Source organism: Somniosus microcephalus, chromosome 24 (assembly GCF_052327205.1).
Source record: "Somniosus microcephalus isolate GS21.2 chromosome 24, FLI_Smic_1.0, whole genome shotgun sequence".
Classification (NCBI taxonomy): Eukaryota; Metazoa; Chordata; class Chondrichthyes; order Squaliformes; family Somniosidae; genus Somniosus; species Somniosus microcephalus.
This window is the reverse complement of record NC_141010.1, coordinates 47,858,686-47,873,132: the sequence shown is the minus strand read 5'-3', so window position 1 is coordinate 47,873,132 and position 14,447 is coordinate 47,858,686.

Sequence of the window (14,447 nt, the reverse complement as noted above, 5' to 3'; positions counted from 1 at the left end):
CGTAGGTCGGCTCGAGCGCCACAGCCCAGAAAATTTTGGCCAGATTCTCCCCATCCTTCCCAACCACGGTTCAGAGCAGCCCCAGGAAGGCATGATTCCCGTTCAGCAGCGACAGGCTGCGGGGGATCAAAGCCAAAGATCAATGCAGCCCCACCGCAGGGTGTGGCACACGACAGGCCTCATAGGGATTCGGAAAGCCGCCCCACGGAGGGCGGCGCTGTACATAAGTTAAGTTAGGTAATTATGGTCATAGTTTTAAGGAATGTAAAGTATATGGTGTTAAGAGTACAATTTTGAGGTCTGCCCGGTATGTGTGTTTGTTAGGGAGCGGGGTCCAGGAACCCGCGCGTCCAATTAATTTAGGCCAGCACCTATCGGGAGCCCGGCTACATCATTTTGTTGGTTACAGAAACCTGGGATATGATGGAAAGGATTTTCATCGCGTTCATGGCGATCGGGTGCGGGTGGGCCTACCGAGGCCGCACCAAGGACGTCATCATTTTCGGATGCTCCGGGGACACGGCCCCCATCGCAACGGATGGGACGGGGAAGCGAGAGGTTGAGGAAACCGCCACCTACTTCCACCAAGGGAGATGGCCAGGTTGGTTGGGAACAAATTCCACGGAATATTCCAGCAACTTCGGTTTTGCCTACCAAGAGACTTCGTTAACGTGCCCTTGAGTGAGGATCCTTGCGCCCAGAGTCAGCGTCACCGTGGGAAAGAGGATTTGTCTGGTGTGCAATGGGAACGTACCACTAAGGCGATGGTGGTGGCTACGAAAGCTGGGAAAGGACATGAGAAACTCTACGGTCGAGTGGGAGCGACTGGGTAATAATACCCATCGGACTATTACGGGAACTCACGGACAATTACGTGTGTGTTGGGACAAATGGTGGGAACCAGATGAGGGAATATATGTCTGTATGTGGGGTTCGAGACACGTCTGCCCCAAGGGCGTGTCCATCTTCTTCCAGAGGCAGTGGCAGGATGAAGGGAAGGGGATGAGATGGGATGTCAGCACTCGAGCGTGCGGAGCCCCATACTCCCCTATTCCGGTGAACGCCACTGAACTCATCACCCGCCCACGCAAGCCCCTGCCCACGCTTCCGGTAGCACTAGCCCAGAAAGGAGGGTGCCCAACCACCACCAAGGGACCCGGGAACGGTTTAGTATTGGTACCCACCGGTCAGGTGCTGTACCAAGGGGTACACTACGCGGTGGCCTCAGTGATTTTAAATCTCACTGAGGTAAGATTGCCGGAGTGGTGTCCCAAAGAAACGGAACAATTATACCAGGTCCTGTTAACCCGTATGTTTAGACAATTTTACGAATTTGACTTTGCCGACATCGACAGAGACAAATTATACACCACACCGCCAGAAGTTTTGGATCGAGTCGGGAGGCAAAGAAGGGGTACTGTAAATGACATATTCACTGCTTTTAATACCGGGACATCTGTTGTCAACGCTCTAGATAACGTGGAGCTGCAGACACAGATCAACGGTTTAAAGGCCCAGTTAAGGAACATATTGACAGACGAAAATAAGGTAGTGGGTTCTGAGCTACATGAGGACCAGGCCATGACACTACACTTTAAGGACATAATTGCTGAGCTGGAGAAACACGCGAGAACGGTAAATGCACTCATTAAGGAGGATCGGAATGCGTCCGATCAAGCTGCGCAAAACGAGGCCTGTGTGCTGTACGGGGCGTGGTTACTGGGCGAGGGCCGCAGTAATCTTGAGGATTTAAAACAGGGTTTGGTCCCGTCCTGGATCACCAACAAGCACTTGCAAGCGCTCCACCCTTTTGAGAATGCATTAAGCCCGTGCCAGCTCAGACTAGCCGCAGAAGCATACCCAGTCCCAGTGGACTGCGGACATTCAAATCACACTATTATGGGAATAGTAGTAAGAATGCCGGTGTTGGGTCCCGCAGCAAAGCCCGCACCGGTGTACAGAGTAGAGAACATTGGAGTCATTCGGGGGGGCGCACACATTCGTTACGCAGCGGTCCCGCCTTACGTCATCAGATGGGAGCGTACGATGACAGGCACCGACCTCTCGGGATGTCGGAGCCGGGGAGCACACATCATCCTGTGTCCCCAGCACTTGAACGCCTTTCTGAAACCGCAGTGCGGGTTCAGGACTGCTAGCGCAAAGCCGGTGAATTGCACCATGGAGGCAATGGCAGAGGACCATGTGCCCCCACAGGTAGCATACATCGGGGGTGGGACATACTGCGTCACCACTGCAGCGCCTCAGTACCGATATGGACAACACGAGTGGTGTTCGGTCGGTGATAGCAGTTTCTGTTTCAAACCCAGGGCCGAGGTTCAAGTGGCACAACAACGAATTGTCCCCATTCCTGCACCCTCCACCGTTCACATCGCTATCAAAGAGAATTTCACAGACTTACAACGATTTGTCGCGCATTTTGGTTATGTCATTCCCCCTCTTCCCGAACACCTCACCAAGATTTTAAAAGCCGTTATAATTTCACAGAAACATTTCTACACACTGGAGCAGAAGACTTTAGAGATAGGAAAAGACATATTGGACATAACCATCCCACCATGGTGGGACTTGTTCGCCAACATAGAGGTCCCCGCCTGGATTAGAATAGCATCCCATATCCTAGTAGTATGTCAGGTTTTGATTATGATATTTTTGCTCTTCGTGCATTGCAAAAGAGGCAAACGCCTCCAGAGGCACGAGAACACAGGAGAATGGAGAGAACGCTATGTGCGAATGGGGGAAGCAGATACCCCACTCTAAGCTGCTAGTCTAAGATTAAGCGTCCCTCCATTTTAAAAAAAATTTTTGTGATTGTTTTGGGTTATAAGGAAATAAGTATTGTTATGTTATTAGTCGTTCTTAAGTTTTTTGGATTAATAAAAGATGCATGCAGATGGTGCCAGGGGGTATCAACCCCCGCACATCTGACAAGTGAATGTGTTATAGTTTAAAATACGCTGTCTATGATTGTCCAAATGTACAAAAGGTCATTTTTGTTTTCTGCGGAAATGGGAACTGCATGTGTCGTGAGGGTCATAGATAGCTAAGTGCCAGGAATGTTTGGATGTGGGGAATCAGGGAAAATTTGCTCATCAAGGATTATTGATACTTTAAGCAAGCTATCAGTATCACAGGGGGGCCTGTAAGATTCGCAATTTTCAGCAAAAATCACGCAAGAAAAACTGGATAAAATAAGACTGTTTATTGACCAAAGTAAGCTTGCACAGAAAAACCTTTGATAAAAGGGCATACAAAATGGCCGCCAGGCCCCGTGATCAGTTTCTGAACCATTTTATTTCTGTTACTGCAAGCCAGACAGGCTTGTGGATTGAAGACAGTGAGCCCGCGAAAGCCAGTATCTGGGAACCGAAACTCAGAGGAACAGCATACATATTCAATGGATTACAAGTACAGGATGGGGCCCATCTAGATATGGGCGGACAATGCAAAATCACTCATACCCATTTATTGTACAAAGGAAAAACCGTTTAGCAGCCATCAAGGAAAATCTCCGGACCGATCAATATGCGAACCGAGCCGCGGTGACAATGCAAAAGACATTAAAAGACATTATCGGCCAGGAAGGCCAGTTTAAGTTATCACCGGCTCCGTTACAAGACAAAGCGCCCCTGCAGAGATTTCTGCCCGCCAAAATTAATACAAAGACAGGACTATGATTTGGCGGGAGATAAGACTGTTCCAAAAGAGTATAACTGTGGATCGAAAGTCCATATACGTGACTTCTTCAACTTCTTCGGACGGGGCCAGGATCGGCGCCCCTTCCACTTCGGCAGATGCAGAATCGATGAAAACGTTTTCGTCTTTTTAAAGACGGACGGTTTCGGTAAAAGGACAACGTGGTCGGTGTTCAGCCAAACAAGGCTCGGCCACGACGAGAAGACGACGAGGGTGGCCCGGGTGCTGGGGTCGGGAGATCATCGACGACCCAGGCCGACGGAGAAGAAACCCTCTGGAGAACCGACCAGGCCGGAGACAAAAGGACAGTCCGGGCCTGACATTTCCGTGTCTCAACATCCCATTGGGTTGTTGTTCTACTCCATGAACAAAAATCCACGACAGGCTTAGTGGATCTCAACCTTGACGAGCGCTCATCGAGGCTGTGTCTACCCCATCGCCTCGAGAGAGAGAGAGAGAGAGAGAGAATATCGACTGCGCCAGAAGTTTCCAAATCCACGTGACGACGGAAAGCGGTGCCAAAAGGGCTGCGAACCCCCCCCTTCCTCACGATTTCGAGAGTGGTGAGCATGATCCCAGGTTCCCCAGGTCGAAACTTAGTTTAGGTATAGGGGAGGGAGTTAAGGGAAATCGTAATGTGTTTCCCCTTTTTCGATGTGCCGTGTGTTCCCCATTTCCATAGAGTCAAGTTCATAAATTTGTGCATGATTGTAGTTGCTTTAATCTGTGCCTATGACATGTATTTTGTAATGCTTCAAACTGTTTAAAAATAAAAGCACCCATTTCGTGCTATTCAGCCTGGTCTATTGAGTCCTTTTCTCTGCACTACTGTTCTCTGCATCTAAGTCCAAGGTCTAGAACCGTAGGGGGAGTGGGTCGAACCACTCAAGGGTAATTCTTGCACGAAGCCTGGCAGGAGGCCAGAACGGGCAAGAGAGCAGGAAAAAAAACCCCTACACTGGACAAGCAGCAGCAGCGTGCAGTGGGATTTGCAAGAATAGCGGGCTTCCCCATGGTGCAGGGCGCCATTGACTGCACGCATGTTGCTTTGCGGGCACCTCTGGAGCATGCCGAGGATTACCGCAACCGGAAGGGCTACCATTCCCTCAACGTACAGCTGGTGTGTGACCACAGGCAGCGCATCCTAGCTGTCAATGCCCGCTTTCCAGGCAGCAGCCACGATGCCTTTATCCTGCGACAGACAACTGTGGCTGACATGTTCCAGGCACAGCCTGGGGGAGCCCTCCAGTATTCGCAGGAGCGAGTCTCCCAATTCGTCGTTGTTTGCTGCATGCTGCACAACCTGGCTATCCGCAGGACTCAGGCACTGCCACCTCACGTTGGACCACCACCTCAGGAGGAGGAGCAGGAGGAGCATGAGGAGGAGGAGGACGAGGAGTACCAGCCCAGGAGGGAGGCAGAAGGTCCAAGGGCCGCCCGTCGGCGGCTTATTGAACGTCACTTCTAGGCCCCCTGTCAGGGAATGGCTTGTGCCAATGAAAGAACATGATTGCAGCCGCTCCGCAAGCCCTCAGCCGGTTAAGGCAACAAACACTTCAAAGATCAAACATGGACAATGTGAATAAATAAAATGGTTTTTTGTACAAACTCAGGGCCCTTCCCACATGAAAACCAAGAACACACGAAACCCCCAAAAAACACTCACACACATGACTCACTCCCACAACCTGGGGAGGATTAACAAAAGATGTAAACAAAAATGGCCTCATCCTCGGCCTTCAAAAAACAACCATTCCAAAATACGCAACATTTGGACACACCCTCTACTTTGTGTCCCACGAGGGCGATGCCTTCGGCAAACTTTGCCGGCCCCTGGACGCCCTGCTGCTCCTCCTCAAAGTGAGGCCAGTGGCTGCTGCAAGGCTGGGGGAAGGCTCCTGAGGGGCACATGTCGTGACGGCAGATGCCCTTGGGGGTCGGCCTAGACGAGGTCTGGCCCTCGAGGGGCCGGCTGGTGAATGCTGCAGCTGTGGCTGGCCAGCATCAGTCGCTGCAGCAGCTTGTGGCAGCTCCACTGGGGGAGTGGCAGTGGCGGCTGGAGGAATGGGGGCAAGCTGGCGGATGGCAGGCGCTCGCTGGTCGCCTGAGACACTGGCACTCGCCCGGGCCAGCACTGCAGCATGTGCAGCAATCTGCCGAGGGACAGACCGCTGTGCTGCTGCAGCGCGCCGGGTGCCCTGGCGATGCCGGGCTGACACAGCGAGTGTGGCAGCAGTGAGTGCCCGTGTTGCCCTGTTCTGTGACCGCATCAGAGCAGCCAGTGACTGCACGGCACCACTGATCACCTGGCCAGTCGCTGCCAGAGAGGCCCCGAATTCGGTGACACTCCGAGACAGGGACTCGATGGCCTCAGGCATCCGTCCCACTACCCCCATGAGCTCCGTATGCCAGCGCTCCGAGTCCGCGGACATGTCCTCGAGGCGACGCATCTCCTCGGCGTTGACCGTCTCTGGACTGGAGGCCGGACTCTCCCTCTGGGGAGAAGGCCGCCGAACTGGCCGACCCTTCCTGCGTTGCTGGACGCCGCTGGGCCCAGCAATTGGACTCCCCTCCGACCCTTCCCCCCTCTGGAGAGAAGGCCGCTGAGCTTCCACCCCCCTCCCGCGTTTCTGCAGGCCGCTGGTCCCAGGAGCTACACTCCCCTCCGACACTTCCTCCACGCTCCCCTCCAGGGAAGACGTCTCCCCTACAGTGGCATGGCTTGCCGCGGCTGAGGGTTCCCCTGATGGGCCGCCTTCCTCTTGCTCCTCCTCCTCCTCCTCTTCTGAGGGGCTGTCACTGGCAACTTCAGGGTCCTCCTCCTCACCATCTGAAAGCAGGAAGGCACAAGAGTAGCTTTAGAGTGAGGAGAGGGCGTCAGCGAGGGATGCACGAGTGGTGGCATTCAGCGCATTGGTCGGACAGTGGCAAAGGATGTAGATCTGATGCGCAAGTGGGACGAGAGAGGTCCAAAAGGTGATGTCCTTACCATTGGTGCCCAGAACAGGGTCGGCATCTCCAGATGCAACGGGGCCAATCACCCGGGCACCCATGATGCGCTCCACGCGCTGTTGCAGCTCGGTGAGCGGCTGGATCTGGGGGTTGCCTCCCCCGGTCACAGTCCGGCTCCTCTTATTATTGGCCAGCTTGGCCTGCAAGAGAAAGGACGGCCTCTAAGTACAGTGTGTAGCCCTGATCTTGTGTGCACTGCCTCCCATGGTGGAATAGCCTGGCCAGTGTGTAGCCCTGATCTTGTGTGCACTGCCTCCCATGGTGGAATAGCCTGGCCAGTGTGTAGCCCTGATCTTGTGTGCACTGCCTCCCATGGTCGAATAGCCTGGCCAGTGTGTAGCCCTGATCTTGTGTGCACTGCCTCCCATGGTCGAATAGCCTGGCCAGTGTGTTAAGTGCACAATGTGCTATTGATGTTCATGACTGTCCCATAGTTGCTGCATGAGGGCTGGCCATTAGGGCTTTCAGGTCCCTTTGCCCATAATGTGAGGTGCACATGCAAGGATGAGGAGGACACTGGAAAGGGTACTCACCCTGACAATCCTGGCGAGGTCATTTAACTTTTTGCGGCATTGTACAGCGCTCCTGGGGACCTCACTGTTGGATGTCACCCTGGTGGCGACATGCCTCCAGGCTTTCCGGTAGACGCGGGCCGGCAGCTTCCTCCCATTGTCTGGGAACAAAATATGGCGTCTCTTCTCCACAGCGCAAACCAGCACCCTCAGATCATGCTCTGAGAAGCGCTGCGCTCGTTCACGGGCCTTCTCCATACTTTGAGGCGCTATTTGGGTCCAGCAGCAGTGTTCAGGCCTAGCTGGAGGGCTCCGGTGTCCAGAACGTGGCAGCAGACCAAGTCGACCCTTCCCCCTTAACAGCTGGCCGGCGCCAGGGTGTCTGCTGTCAATCAAGAAATGGCCGCACCTGCGCTGCGCCCGGCCTCGGCGGTATCGCTCAGCACCTCCGGCTTAGCGCCTAAAGAGAGCCGTGCATCGCCAGTTTTAGCGCTCGAGCAAACTCTTAAGGCGAAGCTAATGAATATCGGCGAAGTGGCCTCGAATTTGCGCCGGGCGCAAACTTTAGCGGCCGCCCGACTTTACCGCCCCAAAAGTGGCTATAATGAATTTCTAGGCCCTTTACTCTTAGACTCAAATCCTCTTGTACTAAAGGCCAGCATACCATTTGCTTTCCTAATTGCTTGCTGTACCTGCATGTTAACTTTCAGTGATTCATGTACAAGGAAACCCAGGTCCCTCTGAACACCAACATTTCCCAATCTCTCACCATTTAAAAAATACTCTGTTTGTCTAATTTTCCTACCAATGTGGATAACTTCACATTTCTCCACATTATATTCCATTTGCCATGTTCTTGCCCACTTACTTAGCTAGTCTATATCCCTTTGAAGCCTCTTCGCATCCTCCTCACAACTTACATTCCCATCCAGCTTTGTATCAGCTTACCCTGGCCTTTTAATCTGTTTCATTTCCTGTGCTTTTTCAGTCCTGACGAAGGGTTTTGACCTGAAACGTTGACTTTGTTTTTCTCTCCACGGATGTTGCCTGGCCTGCTGAGTTTTTCCAGCATTTTCTGTTGTTATTTTGTATCAGCAAACTTGGATATATTACATTTGGTCCCCTCATCCAAATCATTGATATGGATTGTGAATAGCGGAGGCCCAAGCACTGATCATTGCAGTACCCCACTAGTTCCAGCCTGCCAACCCGAAAATGACCCGTTCATTCCTACTCTCTGTTTTCTGTCCATTAACCAATCCTTAATCCATGCTAGTATATTACCCCCAATCCCGTGAGCCCTAATTTTGTTTCATAACCTCTTGTGTGGCACCTTACCTGCGTACAGTTTTGGTCGCCTTATTTAAGGAAGGATATACTTGCATTGGAGGCAGTTCAGAGAAGGTTCACGAGGTTGATTTCGGAGATGAAGGGGTTGTCTTATGAAGAAAGGTTGAGCAGGTTGGGTCTATACTCTTTGGAGTTTAGAAGAATGAGAGGGGATCTTATTGAAACATATAAGATTCTGAAGGGGCTTGACAGAGTCTCCCCGGTGACCTGGCTCAGTGTCCGCACTCTCAGCTCTGAGGGAGTGCTGCACTGTCGGAGGTGCCGTCTTTCAGATGAGATGTTAAACCAAGTCCCCGTCTGCCCTCTCAGCTGGACGCAAAAGATCTCATGGCACTATTTTGAAGAAGAGCAGCGGAGTTATCCCCGGTGTCCTGGCCAATATTTATCCCTCAACTGTAGGGGGTGGTGTGGGTTGGCGCGTGTGCCCAATCAGTTATGCCCCTGACTGTTTGTGAGCGGTTCGAATCGCTCCCACGCCCCTGGGTTCTAGACACCGGACTTAGGTACAGGCGGCGATACAGAAAAGACTCGAGTAGACAGATGGTTTGGATGTAAGAAAACCAAGATTTTATTAAACAGAAAATAACACAGTCTTACGAGAAGTTACCAGTATAAAATTACAGGCAAATACAAATAACTATACTTCTACAAAGAATGGGGAACACACGGCAAATCGAGGGAAAACAAACTATCTTAACAATCCCCTTATCCTTATCCCACCCACTATACCTAACTAGATTAAGCTATGAGGGGCCAGAATTCATGCTCACCAATCCGAAATAATAACCAACTGTTAACGAGTGCGAGTTTTGAAGTCTGGTCTCTGGTCCTTCTAGGTACCCCGTCGCCACATGGTCTTCAGGGGCGCAGTGCTGGGTCTGCTACTGTGACACACCCTCTCCCCTCCGCTACCGTCGTCGTCTCGTCTCGATGGGTTCTCCTCTTCTTCTCCCTTGGGCGGTCGTCGGCAGTAACGTTATATTTATCAAACAGTCATTAGTCGTTACCGTTTAGATTTTACTAGCCATGCATCAAACGCCTGTATATTCGTCGTGGCGTGGCCACCTGCGTTCTCACAGTGTTTAACAAGGTGTTTGTCTTCACCGTCCACAAGGACTTTCTTCCCGAGCGTCAGCTTATAACTAGGCGCTTGGTTTACTTATTGATATGTTTTTCGCTGCCCTGCTCTGCCCTTATTGAGTTATTATCGTCTTCTTCGTCTCCACTCGTCTCGTCTCGTCGGACTACTATACAAGTCCTGGGCTGCCTGCTCAACTTCGTCTCACCCCTTTCTGCGGCCTGGGCGTCCTGGATGGCTATGGACTTGGGCCTCGTTCCCCTTCCTTGCAATTGGTATGGTGTTACTGGCTACTGAAAATCTGCTCCAGGGAGAGAGAACCCGCCACGAGGCCAGGGCACGAGTACAAGCGGCAGCCCAAGAGGCCGGAGCCACGAGAGCAGGGAGCAGAGTCAAGGGCAAAAGCAAGAGAGAGAGAGAGCGATTGCTACCTGGGGCCTGCAGTTATACTCCTTACGAAAACCCTTATCTGTGCGTCAAATCAGGTTGGTTCATTGTCCCAATCTTGGCGGGATAGTTTAAATAATTGTAGCAATCTAAACTAACTGTTTTTAGATGGCCGGTAATCGCACCTACTGGCCTGGTGTCTGAGCTGTTTTGTTGTTAATGCATTTAAATCGGCCCGTCCAGCCTCGATGGCTTCCTTAAGCTGTTCCCGATTATTTATGCAAACAACTTGATGGCCTCAAGTATAGGTCTAACCGGTTTTGGTCTGTCTACGATTTGGCTTAATGCATAATTCAGAGTCCTGCTGTCTGCTTTTCAAAATACAAAAGTCCTTCTTCACAGAAACTGCATTTTAGGTTTCACAGAGTCCAATGCTTTTTAAAATCTTGCAGGCTTTTGGCCACGAGGTGCGGACGCCATCTTTGGGTACCCTTTTTAAAATGTCCATGCAGGGTCCCTTTTATTAAAAATAACCTTTGGGGAAATGTGGAAATTTTGCGAATCTTACACAGCCAACGTCACTAAAACAGATTATCTGGTAATTTATCTCATTGCTGTCTGTGGGAGATTGCTGTGCTCAAATTGGCTGCCGCGTTTCCTACATTACAACAGTGACTACACTTCAAAAGTACTTCATTGGCTGTAAAGCGCTTTGGAAAATCCCACACTAACGAAAGATGCGATATAAATGCAAGTTCTTTCTTTTTTCTAAAACATTCCTCTCTGCTATTTAAAACACACAGGTTGGTCCCTTGCAAATGTGTTAACTGCACGTCCACTAGTGTGGCAAGCAGTAATATCTTGGCTTCAATGCTTGTAAAGACATTTCAGTCTATTTTTGCTGTGAGTCTCTCTGTGCCCAGCAACTATACAAAGAGAAACCAATCTCCTTTTCCGGCAAAACTTTATCAAGCATCAGAAAGAGGGACCCATTCATCTCCCTGTCTGCTGGATGTGAACTCAGTGGTGAGAGGACACTGCTCTAAGAGTAATAGTCACAAATGTATGTGTGAGCATTTAAAATGTCAGGAAGTTATAGACTGAGAAACTGTAGATAAGCAGAATGATAGGACTCTGAACAAGCATTCACAGGCACTGATGTATAGTCAGGCCTTCAAATTTTTCACATGTTTTGTGTTGGAAGAGAGACAAATACAGAAGAAACGATGAGAAGTAGAAAAGAAAATGAGAGAGGCTGAGAGGTAGAATTAGAATGAGAAGGAGCAGGGGAGAACTACATAGAGCAAGATGTTGAGGCAGAGAGAGAAAGATAAGGGTCTCGGTATTAACTCCCTGAGGGAGTGAGGTAGGGAGAGAGAGAGTGAGGGAGTGAGGTAAGGAGAGAGAGAGAGAGAGAGCTTGAGGGAGTGAGGTAGAAGGGGGAGAGAGTAAGGGAGTGAGGTAGGGAGAGGGAGAAAGAGTGAGGGAGTGAGTTAGGGAGAGGGAGAAAGAGTGAGGGAGTGAGGTAGGGAGAGAGAGACTGAGGGAGTGAGGTAGGGAGAGAGAGAGACTGTGGGAGTGAGGTAGGGAAAGAAAGAGTGAGGTAGGGGGAGAGAGAGAGAGTGAGAGAGTGAGGTAGGGAGAGGGAGAAAGAGTGAGGGAGTGAGGTAGGGAGAGAGAGGGAGGTAGGGAGAGAGAGAGAGTGAGGGAGTGAGGTAGGGAGAGAGAGAGTGAGGGAGTGAGGTTGGGAGAGAGAGAGAGGGAGTGAGTGAGGTAGGGAGAGGGGAGAGAGTGAGGGAGTGAGGTAGGGAAAGGGGAGAGAGAGTGAGGGAGAGGGAGAGAGAGAGAGACTGAGTAGAGATATAAGGGCAGAAATTAGTGTTTGTGATATCAACTGACAACAGTTAACAAGTTTGCGTATCGTACTCTCGCCTGGTCTATTTACAGAAGGTCAGCGTGAGCTAATGCTTTCAGTAAAATAGCAGATGGAGAAATGTTATATGATGACACGGTGGGGGTGGGGCGAATTGTCCGCTGTCATTTCTGCGGCAGGGCTGGTGATGAGGATTTTTTTTGGGGGTTACCACGGCTCTTCTACCGAAGTCATGTTGATCGAGCGGGAGAAACCCCGGCGGAAGTTAACCCTTTACGGTCACTGGTTAGTATCGACAATGGTGATCTCTACCCGAGTGCGAGAGGAGCGGAATGAGATACATGCAGAGGGAGTGAGAGAACCAGAAAAAGAACTGAGGCGTGAGAGGTGGAGATTGAAAGAAAGAACTTGCATTTACATAGCACCTTTCATTACCTCAGGACATCCCAAAGTGCTTTACAGTCAATGAATGAGCCAGAGACTGGCCCGAGGTACAGAGCAGAATGAGAACCGGCGAGGCAGAATCTAACAATTCAGGCAGGCTGCTCGCTCATGGTGCTCCATATTTTCAGCCTTAAGGGCGGGAGGAGGGAAGCAAATGTTAAGATTGTCAGAAACAAGATAAATTGTAGAGATTGTTCAACCTAATTACTAGGAATAGGGAATGAACGATTTTCTCGATGAGTCTGCGATGCTTCTATTAATCTCAGTGCCAATGTTGGTAAATGAGCTATTCAGTAGCCAATTAGCAGAGCTCACAGAAAGAGCTGGAGGTCGGCCGCCCACAGTGAGATGCGGAAGCCAATTAGAAGGGTATTTTGGTGTTACTCTATTGTCTAACAGCTATCGACTGGGCTTGTCCTGACCCACTCCACCGCCATGCACACAGACTTCATACTTCTCAGCTTTCAGTCTGTTGACCTATGGGCTGCAAGCGTTTTCTTCAGAATTGTTGAACCAGCTGATTTTGGCCTTTTTGGAGTGCTGCTGTTCTTAGTTACACAGTTTAATGTCCTGTTTAAAGTGGGACATATGAGATGAATGATGGACTCTGAGAGAAGTGGGGAAATATCTTTGGCTTCTACTTCCAACTCAAGGTTCTCTCCCACTGTCTCGGCCCCTCTCCCTCTCTCATTGTCCCTCTCCCTCACTCTCACTGTCTCTCACTCACTCTCCCTCACTTTCTGTCCTTCTCCTTTGCCATGATTGAATTCAATGGCAGAACAGGCTTGGGAGGCTGGATAGCCTACTCTTGTTCCCATGTTTATGTTCCTTTCTCTCTCTCTCCCTCTCCCCCTCTCTCTCTCAGTCCTCGCCTCTCTCTCTCTCGTCTCATTCTCTCTCTCTGTCCCTCTCTCTCTTGTCCCACTCTCTCTCTCTCCCTCTCTCTCTCTCTGCACCCCTCTTCCCCTCTCTCTGTTCGGTATGCGGCAGTTCAAGTATGTGTGCCATGGCCCAATGATGTGTGGCTTTCAGAGTATTTATTCAAGTTGAGTTATCTTGCTCACCTTTACATGGAGAGTGTGACCTGAGACACTGGTCGAATCATGGTCAGTTGATTGCAGTGTGACATGTGACTTGGCTGTACAATTTCAGAACCTGTTTCCAAAATCAAATGCTTTTATTTTATGCTATTTTATGTCTAGAGTCTCAGCTGAACTATGTAATGAAAAGAGGTCAGGGTACGGACAGAGAAAACTGGGTCGAAAAGCCGAAGATCCTTGATTACAAGAACTGAAAAGTAATGTTATCTCAGTTTACAGATCTATTCAGGATTGTAGGGGATGGGATTAGGGTCTGGAACACATCCCAGAATGACCCCTCCAGTCCACCCCCCCCCCCAGGTACTACAGCACTCTCCTAAATACCTCCCCAACACCATAGCCCCCTTCTAAATACCTCCAGCATTGTCACACTCCCAACACTACCTCCATAGCACTATTCAACCCTCCTAAATAATTACACCCCACTAATGAACTCTCCTAAATACATACTCAGTGACCCAGTACACTCCTGGGTACTTAGCCTGTGCTACAGTACCATCATGAATAGCTACCCAGTCCTACAGTACCCTCTAAAACTTCTATCCAGGGCTCTGTTCCACACATGTGGGAAATGCTGAGAGATTATTCTCAGTTACACCTTTCTAATGGTTCCCATTGCAGTGCCCCGTGGCGTATTTATGTCTGACAGGAATGGATTAGCAGAAGGTGGGAATTAATAGGGGTAGGGGTTGGTGGGTGTTGAGGATTGGTAGGGGCAAAGAATGATAGAAGGTGAGGAATGCTAGGGGTGTGGCTTGATAGGGGTGGAGATTTGTGATGGATGAGGATTGGTAAGGCATGACGATTGGTATCAGTGAGAGTTGGTGGGAAATGAAGATTGGCAAGGCATGAGGATTGGTAGGAGTGAAGATTGGTATGGGTGAGTATTAGAAGAGTGTAGGAAGTGGTAGGGGGTGTGGGCTGGTAGGGGAAGAGGATTGGTACAGGAGAAGGATTGGTAGAGGGTGAGGATTAGT